This window comes from Polistes fuscatus, unplaced genomic scaffold (assembly GCF_010416935.1).
Source record: "Polistes fuscatus isolate 324 unplaced genomic scaffold, CU_Pfus_HIC Scaffold9, whole genome shotgun sequence".
NCBI classification, from domain to species: domain Eukaryota; kingdom Metazoa; phylum Arthropoda; class Insecta; order Hymenoptera; family Vespidae; genus Polistes; species Polistes fuscatus.
The window spans coordinates 578,659-590,053 of NW_025113173.1; positions in this window are offsets into that span (position 1 = coordinate 578,659).

The window sequence follows — 11,395 nt, forward strand, 5'->3', positions numbered from 1 at the left end:
AGTAATTTTTTGTCTGACATTCTTTGTAATTACTGTGTGGTTACCGTTGAAGATTTACCCACATGACTTTTTCTATTTTGCCCTCTTGAGACAGAGTGCTGTTAAGTGATTTTTTGCACATTTTACACATGCAGGATTCTGTTACAGTAATTTTTTGTGTTGCCCATAGGCTTAGCATCTTGTGCATGGACAGTATTTTCTTTTAGTTGTATGTGGTTCTACTTTAATTATTGTATTAGGCAATGTTTGTATCTCGTTATTATTTTTTCTATTATCTTGAGAAGCCAGTGCGCTAGAAAGTCGTTAGAAAGACGTTAAACTGGAAATCTTTTGACTTAGTAACGTCAATGGATATAAGCCTTCGCATATCCCTGACCAGGATATGCAAACATTCAGGCCATCGCGTGGGAAATAGCTACTGGATCCATGCGTCCGAATAATAATTATAGCAGCAAAACACCACGAGCAGAGGATGATAACAACAAAAAAATCATGAAATGGTAGGAGTTTTACAAACAGCAAATAGGTACTAAATCCTGAGTGAGTTCACGAAGTAGATGCACCGGCTCCAGTAAATAGAAAGTCAGGAAAAGCGCCTCCTCCTCCTCCTCAGATATATATAGATGACGTTATTGATATTTAATCGCTGAAGAAATGTTTAGAAGAGGTCGTGCATGAAAAAAGCTACACTCTTAAGATAAGCAATAATCAGGTTCGTGTCCTGCTAGCTAATCCGGAGTCTTATAGAAGGATTGTGAGAATTTTGGAAATCATCGAACGCTAATTTTCACACATATCAATTAAAACAGGAACGGTCGTTTCGGGTTATCTTGCTCAACATTCATCATTCCGTTGATTTGAATGCCCTAAAGGACGAACTTCTAGAGCTTGGGCTTGAAGTTGTAAACATAAGCATATAAGACACAGGGTAACACATAACCTGCTATCAATGTTCTATATTGACTTGGAACAGAAACCAAATAATAACACAATATACATAAACAAACTAAAAAATACAATAGTCAAAATTTAACCACCGCTAAAAAAGAAAGAAATAGTTCAATGCAAAAGGTGCCAAAGGTACGATTACACTCAGAAGTATTGCAATCGCACATACCAATGTGTCAAATGCGCAGGTCAACACGCAACAGCTGATTGCAAAAATCCATTGATACTTTACCAACCTGTATTCTATGTAGCGGCCTCCAATACTGCGAACTACAAGAGATGTCTACGGTATCAAGAACAGCTTAAGAAAACATTCCCAAAACCAGTCTCAGGGAAAATCATAATATTTAGACAAAACTACAAGCCGACCAGGTGGGGAAAAACCAATATTACAAAAAACCACTGTTATCTTATTTTTAGGCAACGAAGGGAAATTATCGCCCGTCATAGTAATAAAATAATAATAATAATAAATAATTCAAACCTGGAGACATCCAAGAACAAAAATACAAGCAATTGTACAAGATCTTCCGAAAGTCTGAGGAAATTGGAAAAACTCATTGAAAAACAATCTAGTCAAATAAACATCCTCATTTCATTGTTACCAGTTATCATAAGTAAATTGTCAAGTATCGGCAAATAACGAAGACTACGTATCGCTGTTTAGAATGCCAACGGTTTATTGCAACGAAAAGTTGAGTTGGAAGCTTTTTTGAAACATCAGGATATTCAAATAATGCTGGTATCTGAGACACACTTTACTGACAAAACTTACTTAAAATTTTTGTCTTTAAGGTTTACTGCACGAATCATCAAAGTTGAAGAGCACATGGATGTACAGCGATTATAATTAAATCTAGTCTTAAACATTACGAACTTGCACCCTATAAACAAGACTACCTTCAGGCAAATAATGTAATGATTTAAGACTGGAATAGCCCACTAGCTATCTACGCAGTCTACTGCCCCCCTAAACACAATATTCAAAAAGCAGAATTCGATCATTTCTCGGAAAGTCTAGGCACCAGATACATGGCGGGAATTGATTTTAATGCTAAAAATAACCATTGGGGCAGTAAAATTGTAAACCCAAGGGAGAGAACTCTCTTTAAAAGTATTGAAAAAATTAAAGCAACATTTATTAGTTCTGGAGAACCTTCGTATTGGCCAACAGATGTAAACAAAATCCCAGATTTGCTTGAGTTTTACATAATTAAAAATATATCTCCTAGATATATACAGGTATGCTCTTTACTTGACCTTTCTTCTGACCATTCTCCAATCATAGTAACAATAAACACAACAATTGTTGAGAATAACTCTCCAAGCTCTATATGCAATAAATTTACAAACTGGGCTCATTTTCGAGAGACAGTCAATACTGCTACTAAAGTCGCAACACTATTGGTAAAAACCGACGATGTAGACGTTGAAATAAATTACCTATCAAACAATATAATATATGCAGCTCGAGGCTCTACACCTATTCCTAAATATAGGAATAGCAACCAGTTCCCTGAATATATTATATCAAAAATCCAAGAGAACAAAACCTGAGAATAATTTGGCAAAATAACAAATTACCGGTTGACAAACAGAAATTAAATAAAGCAACGAGGATTATAAGAAAAATCTTAAAAACTTTAAAAATGAAGGACTATAGACCTTTTTCTACCAAATTTAAATCCCGTAGTTAACAGTAACTATTAACTTTGGAAAGCAACAAGGCGATTCACACGTCCAATAGAAGACATACTGCAAAATCAACAACCGGTGGATGGCCTAGAAGACCAATAGATAAAGCGAATCACGTCATCTTAAACTACTAATAATTCTCGCTGAGAATTGATTTTAAATACATATAATTATAAAAAAATAAAAAAATACAGTTTTTCAATTCATTTGTTATTTTATCTGTATTAGACTTGGAATTAAGTTCTCACATTACGATTTTATAGCTCTTCTCGTTTTTTTCTTGATACGTGTGGTATCTTGCGTTTTTAGTTTTTAGAGCATTTACTACCTTTCTGAACGTATCTGATGTAGTATTTTGTACTTTCCCTTGGTTATCTTTAAGTTGTTTTATTACATAGTTATATTGTCCAACTGTTTCAACCAGTAACTGGAGCAGAGCGTCGATAATCTCTACGTCAATGTATATTGGTGATGGTTTTACAGCTTTTCTTCCTTCCAATTTTTCTATAGTATTTTTAGGTTATTTTGGCTTGTCTAGTAGATTGTAAGAGTTGCTAATGGGTATTTCTTGAAGCCATTTTGTTTGTAGTTGTGCGGAGGAGTTATTATTATAGTTTTTTTGTTCACCCATCTAGCGATTTTTTGAAGCCTGTGTAATTTGGTTCATTTAGCGGGAATCCAGTTTTGCGAATCGTCCGTATCTGTATTCATTTCACTTTCGATACACGAGTTTCTATTATCTATTTTGATTACTCTCTTTTCTGTATTAGCAAGGTTAGAGGATTGTTTGTTTGGTTAGTTTCTATGGTCAAATCTTTTCGTCATAGGATAAAACACGCGGTTGCCCGCGTGAAGCAGTGTTACTTCGTTAGGACGCTGGTCGCTTCACCCTTGTATCTTCTATGTCAAACTAAAGTACGTACACTGTACCTCAATGTATTTATTATTTAAATATATTCTCTGGAGCGGTAGATAAACACGTCTGTATTTACAAACGATTTAAAGAAGAATATTCTTTAACATTAAATTCTTTGATCTTGCATAAATAATGTTCTAAAGTGTTTCTACAACAACTATATTATATCGAAGTATATTACTGTTTACGTATGTTCAAAATAATGGGTGCTTCATAGTACGTCCATTATAAAGAGATAAAGAAGGACTTAAATATTCTCACCATAAAAGAAGAAATAAACAAGTAAACCTGCAGATACGAAAAAAGAATGGATACGAACATAAACCCGCTAGACAACGATAAGTACAAACAATATCCCTAGAAGGCTCAAAAGAAACCACCAAGGAGACCTAGTAAAAAATATAACTAATTGAAATAAACGACAACAGCGCCGCTTTCTTATTAGAGAAACCATCCACGTACTATCTTTGTCACTTATATAATAATTTAAGCAATGTTTACGGACAAATTGTAAACATGTATGGAATTAGAAAAATAAAAACGTCTGTTCAACGGATTTAAAATATCTAGAAAAATTTTTTTAATTAATCAAGTAAAACATTTTATTGAATTAAAAAGTATTAGGTATATCGAACCGATTACACTGTAGATGACATACAGATAGTTTTTTCTTATATAGAAAACAATCAATTATTTTTCTTAAAAAATATTTTCGTGAAATTTTCTTAAGCTTTCTATACTCTAAACATTAAATATTTTCTCAAGTATTGCTTTTTCCTTGGAATTATGATCCTATAATGCTCTAAAAAAATGGTAACTAAAATATTAATAAAAAAATCTAACTTGTTATTAAATTATTTTATATATTACACATTGATAATTACCTCTAATAATTAAATACGTTGATGTTGCATTAGGTATGTTCGAAATGTATTTGTAAAAAAAACTATGATATATGAATGAATATTGCTATTTACGTCTGTTCAACTTATTTATAAGATCTTAAAAAAAATTTTATCAATCAAATAAACATGCTACTGAATTTGGAAGTATTAGGAATCTCGAATCGTTAACTCTGTAGATCACATACGGATATTTTTTCCTTATATAAAAAAATCTTATGTCATAAGTCATCAGAAGCCGTGGGAAAGATTTCTTTTACATGGAAGTACAATAACAAAGCTTTATACGTAAAAGAATTCATTATGCTAATCAAATCGCATAAATAAATATTAAACATTATTTAGCAGTGCGGTTAAATCAAGGAAGTTTATAATAAAAATCTCTATAGTTACAAAGAGTATAAGCATTGGAATAGTTTTATCTTTTTTATTTTTTCAGTTTTCCATTATCTAGTTTTTATTCTGACTATTTAAAAATCTCATAGGTTTCCAGAATATTTCTAATAAAACATTTTTCTTAAAAAAACTAATTTTACTTTCGTTAAAGTTTCTTATGCTTTCTGTACTACTAATAGGAATTATTTTCTCAATAATTGCTATTTCCTGGGATTTAGGATCCTTATAATGCTCTAAAAAAAATGTTTACTAAAATATTAAATAAAAAAATCTAACTTGTGATTCTTCTTCTTCCTCTTCATTCTTTAGTTTAGGCAAGTTGCCTGTTTCGTATCGACGTTTTTCTGCCTATTGCACTGTTAAATTGTCGCACCATCGTTTTCGTGGGCGCCTCGTGCTTCTGCGGCCAACCGGTGACTAATCCCGTGCAATTCTGACAATTCTTCCGTTGTCCATTCTGTTAATGTCTTCGTTCTATTCTTTTTTTTTTTTAGTATCCATTCGTTAATGTTCTCTACTTTGCATGTTTTTCTTATATCTTCACTTCTCTCTCGGTCCAGTAGTGTTTTTCCAACTATTCTGCGAAGAACTCTCATTTCGGTTGTCTCTAGTAACTGTTTCGTTTTCGCTGTTCATGGTCGAGTTTCTGCGGTATATGACATAATAGGTCTTACCGTTGCCTTGTATATTTTGCTTTGGTCTCTATGTCCATGTTTTTGTTTCGCCATATTGTGTCATTCAAACAACCCGCTATTCTGGATGCCTTCATTGTCTGTTCTCTTACCTTTTCTTTAACATCACCATATCCTCAGATTTCTATTCCTAGGTATTTAAATCTCATTTCCTGCCGAATAACCTTGACTTCAATTTCCAGTTTGCATCTTAACGGTGTCTTTGATGTTGTCATGCATTTAGTTTTCTGGGCCGATATTTTCATATTGAATGATTTGGCTATGCAGTTAAATCGGTGTAGTAGACGTTGTAAATCATCCTCATTTTCGGCCACTAATACAGCGTCATCAGCATAGCATAGGATGGTTATTTCTTCGTTGCCCATTTTATATCCTTTTAGCAGTCTTACATTTCTTATTATTTCGTCCATAATGATGTTAAAAAGCAGGGGACTTAAGAAATCCCCTTGTCGGATACCACGACTGCATCAATCGGTTCAGTCAAGGCATTATCTTTGCTTGGATCTTATTGTTTCTATAGATGTCCTCTATGGTCTTGATAAGATTATTCGGAATTTGTCGGTTATAGAGGAGGTGTATAAATCCTTTAACTGCACACGGTCGAATGCCTTTTCCAGATCAATGAAACACATATATGCTGTCTGTTGTATTCAATTGATTTTTCTGTTATCTGTCTTATGATGAAAACCGCGTATGTGCACTATCTGCCTGATCTGAATCCCTGTTGTTCGTCTTCTAGATTCGTTAAGCTGTTAATTTTGTTTGTTATAACCTTTGTTGTTAGTTTCAATGAAGTGTTTAAAAGATTTATTCCCCTGTAATTTGTAGGTAGTTTTTTGTCTCCTTTTTTAAACATAACTATAGTTGTGCTAGTTCGCCATTCGTCAGGTACTTTGTGTAGGCATAGTATTTTTGGATTAGGAATGTTAATTGTTGTGTGAGACGTTGGCCACCATATTTTAGTAATTCGTTTGAGATGCATCTTGCCCTGAGCTCTTCCTGTTCTTTAGTTTTCGAATAGCTGTTTCTACATCACTAGACTCAATTTGTATGTCGCTTTTAGTTATTATTTCTGGCGTATTTAGTTCCGCTTGAGGTTCTTCTGATTTATAGAGTTCTGTTTGATAGTTAATCCAGGTTTCTCTTGTGATCTGATTTTTTTCGATCATTTCGTTGACCTCCTTTCTTTGATTTCTAATAAATCACCAGATTTGTTTTGGGAGTCCATAGAAGTCACTCTCCATTCTCTTCGAAAAAATCTCCCAATAATATTTTTTGTTTGCCTTACTAATGTCGCTGTTTGATTCCGGATTCGTCTATACATTTCGTATGATTAATCTTGTGATTAAATTATTTTTTATTTTACACATTGTCAATTAACTGTAATACTTAAATACGTTGATGTTGCATTAAGTATGTTTGAGAAGTATTTGTAAAAAAAACTATGATATATGAAAGAATATAGCTATTTACGTCTGTTTAACTTATATAAGATCTTAAAAAAAATTTTTATCAATCAACTAAAAATTTTTATTGAATTTAAAAGTATTAAGTATCTCGAATCGTTAGCTCTGTAGATCACATACGGATATTTTTTCCTTATATAAAAAACAATCTTATCTCATAGGTCATCAGAAGCCGTGGGAAAGATTTCTTTTAAATGAAAGTACAATAACAATGCTTCATACGTAAAAGAATTCATTATGCTAATCAAATCGCATAAATAAATATTTAAACATTATTTAGCAGTGCGGTTAAATCAAGAAAGTTTATAATAAAAATATCTCTAGTTACAAAGAGTATAAGCGTTGGAATAGTTATCTTTTTTATTTTTTCAGTTTTTCGTTATCTAGTTTTTATTCTGACTATTTAAAAGTCTCATAGGTTTCCAGAATATTCTAATAAAACATTTTTCTTAAAAAAACTAATTTTCTTTTCTTTAAAGTTTCTTATTCTTTCTGTACTACAAATACGAATTATTTTTTTAATAATTGCTATTTTCTGGGATTTTTGATCCTTATAATGATCTAAAAAAATGTTAATTAACATGTCAAATAAAAACATTTTTCTTGTGATTAAATTATTTTTTATTTTACACATTGTTAATTACCTGTAATACTTAAATACGTTGATGTTGCATTAAGTATGTTTGAGAAGTATTTGTAAAAAAAACTATAATATATGAAATAGTATTGCTATTTACGTCTGTACAACTTATTTATAAGATCTTAAAAAAAATGTTTTATCAATCAACTAAAAAATGTTATTGAATTTAAAAGTATTAAGTATCTCGAATCGTTAACTCTGTAGATCACATACGGATAGTTTTTTCTTATATAAAAAACAATCTTATGTCATAGGTCATCAGAAGCCGTGGGAAAGATTTCTTTTAAATGGAAGTACATTAACAATGCTTCATACGTAAAAGAATTCATTATGCTACTCAAATCGCATAAATAAATATTTAAACATTATTTAGCAGTGCGGTTAAATCAAGAAAGTTTATAATAAAAATCTCTCTAGTTACAAAGAGTATAAGCATTGGAATGGTTTTATCTTGTTTATTTTTTCAGTTTTCTATTATCTAGTTTTTATTTTGCCTATTTAAAAATCTCATAGGTGTTTAAAGTATTTCTAATGAAACATTTTTCTTAAAGAACTAATTTTATTTTTGTTAAAGTTTCTTATGCTTTCTATATTACAAACAGGAATTATTTTCTCAAGTATTGCTATTTCCTGGTATCTATGATCCTTATAATTCTTTAAAAAAATGTTAATTAAAATGTTAAATAAAAACATTTATCTTGTGATTAAATTATTTTTTATTTTATACAATGTTAATTTCCTTTAATTCTTAAATTCTTTGATCTTGCATTAATTATGTTTAAAAAGTATTTCTAAAAAAACTATAATATATGAAAGAGACTTTCTGTTTGTACGCGAGATAGAGAGGACGCGTAAAAGAAAGATCCCAAAAAAAAGAGTGATAAGTTGAAAAGTAAAAGGGTAAAGAGGAAAAGCAACTGGAATAGATAATGTTGGGTAAAGTAAAGTAAGAACTTTAGGGGTCTATAAAGAGTAATAGAGTTTTAAGGGTGGTAATTGTGTAAAAGTGAGAGGACGCGTTATAAAGTGTGTTTAGGATAGAGGATAAAGAGTTGGTGGAAAAATTTGTAAGGTAGATTTCAAACTGGTCACTGAAAAATAATAAAATGAATGGTAAAGCGGGCGGAAATATGAAAACAAGGGGCAATGCAGGCGCAAAAGAGATTAAGTAGTCAAGGTTATGTTTTGGAAAGTATAACCAGGATATTAGTTTGATGAATGAGAAGTTGGATCAAATGGAAAGGTAATTAGAAATTTTGATTAGCATATTAGAAAAAAGGGAAGAGGAATAGAAAGAGGAGAGGAAATTTAGGATGAAAGAAATACAACAATAAATGGAGGAATAGAAGACACTAGAGCAGACAATATGCAGACTGGAATGGGATAATGAAAGAGGTGAGAGAGAGAAAAGAAGGAAAAATATTGTGATAAAGGGCACAAGGTGAGCATAAGTTAGAGAATGAAGTGTGATATATACGCCAAAGGAGGTGGAGACAGGTGGCTCTGTGGGAGTTATTGAGGAAAATATGGAAAGAGGGGGAGATACCGGAGCAATGGAGAAGAGGGACAATGTGCATGATTTACAAAAAAGAGGATAAAGATAATATAAAAAATAATAAAAGAGTCACATTAACGTGCACAGCTTATAAAATATAAGCTAGTATGATAAATGAAATGTTGAAGAAGAAAGTAGAGGGTAAATAACAGAGAGCCAGCTTTGATTTAGAGAGAAGAGGGGAGTAATAAAAGCGATTTATACAATCAAACATATCGTAGATGAAAAACTAAGTAGCCCGAAAGGAAAATTACTTGCATGTTTTGTGGATCTTAAAAGGCATTTGACAGAGTTGACAGAGAAATGTTAATAGAGAGGTTGTGGGAGATGTAGGTGGGGTTCAATTTAAGGAGGAGGCTTATGGATATATATTGAGAAACGATAAATGTAATCAAAGTAGAAGAAGAAGAAGCGGAGGAATTTTTGATGGAAAAGGGAGTAAGGCAAGGATTTCCGTTAAGCCCAACTCATTTTAGTATATATATGGCAGGCTTAATTGAGGAGATGAGAAAAGGGCAAGTATTAGAATGTAGAGTTGGGAACGAAAAGGTGTGGAGTGTATCGTATGCTGATGATATTGTCTTGGTAGCAGATAGAGAAGAAGAGCTGAAAGGTATGCTAAGGAGGTTTAGAAAGTATCTGTAAAGTAAGAAGATGATATTGAGTAAAGCAAAAACAAAAATTCTAAAATTCGAAAAAAGAAAAGGAAAGATAGAATGTGGAAGTGGGGTGATAGAGAATTAGAGGAAGGGAGGAGATAAGATACTTAGGTTATATACTACAGAAGAATGGAAGGAATGAGAGGCACATGGAAGAGAGGAAGAAGAAACCAATAATCGTAATAAAGAATACGTGGAGTATAGGAGAAAGGATATTTAAAAAAAGCTACAAAAGAAGAAAGAAATTGTTTACAGCGTTAGTGGAGAGTGTAGCGTTATTTGGAGCGGAAATATGGGGATGGGAGGAAGATGAGAGGTTGGAAAGTGTACAAAGAAGATATATGAAATGGACCTTAGGGTTAGTTAGTAATACGCCAAATTATATAGTAGAGGAAGAATGTAAATATGAAAAAATGAGAATTAAAGCATTAAGAAGAGCGTTAAAATTCGAAGAGAAGATAAGGGATTAGGATATAAAATTGGTGAATGAATGTATAAGAGAAAGGGATAGAGACAGAGAAAGAGAGAAAATGGGGAAAGAGTCAAAGATGAGGGTCGGAATAATAAGAAGAGAGAGAATAAAGCAATCAAGTTATATGAGAGGTATGGAGTTCAAAGAGAAGGTAAGAGAAAAGCTATTATTGAACATGGAAAGGAAATTCAAGAAGAGAGAAGGGATAAGATAGATAACTCAAGGTATAATGCGATATACAAGTATATAAGAGTAGAGGAAGAACAAGAGTATTTGAAAAAGGATATGTCAACGAGGGATAGGAAAATAGCAAGATTCAGATGCGGGAATGAATGCAAAAGCAGAGAGTTTTGGAAAGGGGAGGAGGAGAAGAGGTGTAGATTGTGCAATGAAGTAGAGGAAGATTACATGCACATACTGGGAAATGTGAAGTAACGAGTAGTGAGGTTGGAATAGAAGTGATACTAAGTCAGGATACGAAGGAAGAAGAAATATTAAAACGAGTGATAGGAAAGAGAAGGGAAGCGGAGAGGGTTTGAGAGAAGATTGTTAAGATAATTTTTGTTTGTTTTTATTTCAGTTGTTAGTTGTATAGTTAGTTACAAGTTGAATTTGTTAGTATTAGGTGTACAAATAAGTTTCCGCCGTTTTAATGTAGATAGCGCGGCGCGGAGTTTCCGTTAACTTTCGCAGATGATATCCTGCTTAAAAATTAGTTTGGACGTTTAAGAACAACATAACCTATTAATATTATTGATTTCATATTGGTAAAATATAATTTTTTTTAGTTGAATATTTCCAAATTTGAGCCAAATAAGCGTCATTTGCGGGAAATATTAGTTTACTTCTTTAATATAAAGAAATCTGCTGCTGAGGCGCATCGATTGCTCGTAGAAGCATATGGTGAGACTGCTTTGAGTGAGAGAACGTGTCGTGAGTGGTTTCAAAAGTTTAAAACGGTGATTTCGACGTAGAAGACAAAGATTGCAGTGGAAGGCCAAAAATTTACGAGGATTCAGAATTGGAGGAAATATTGGAGGAAGATTCATCTCAA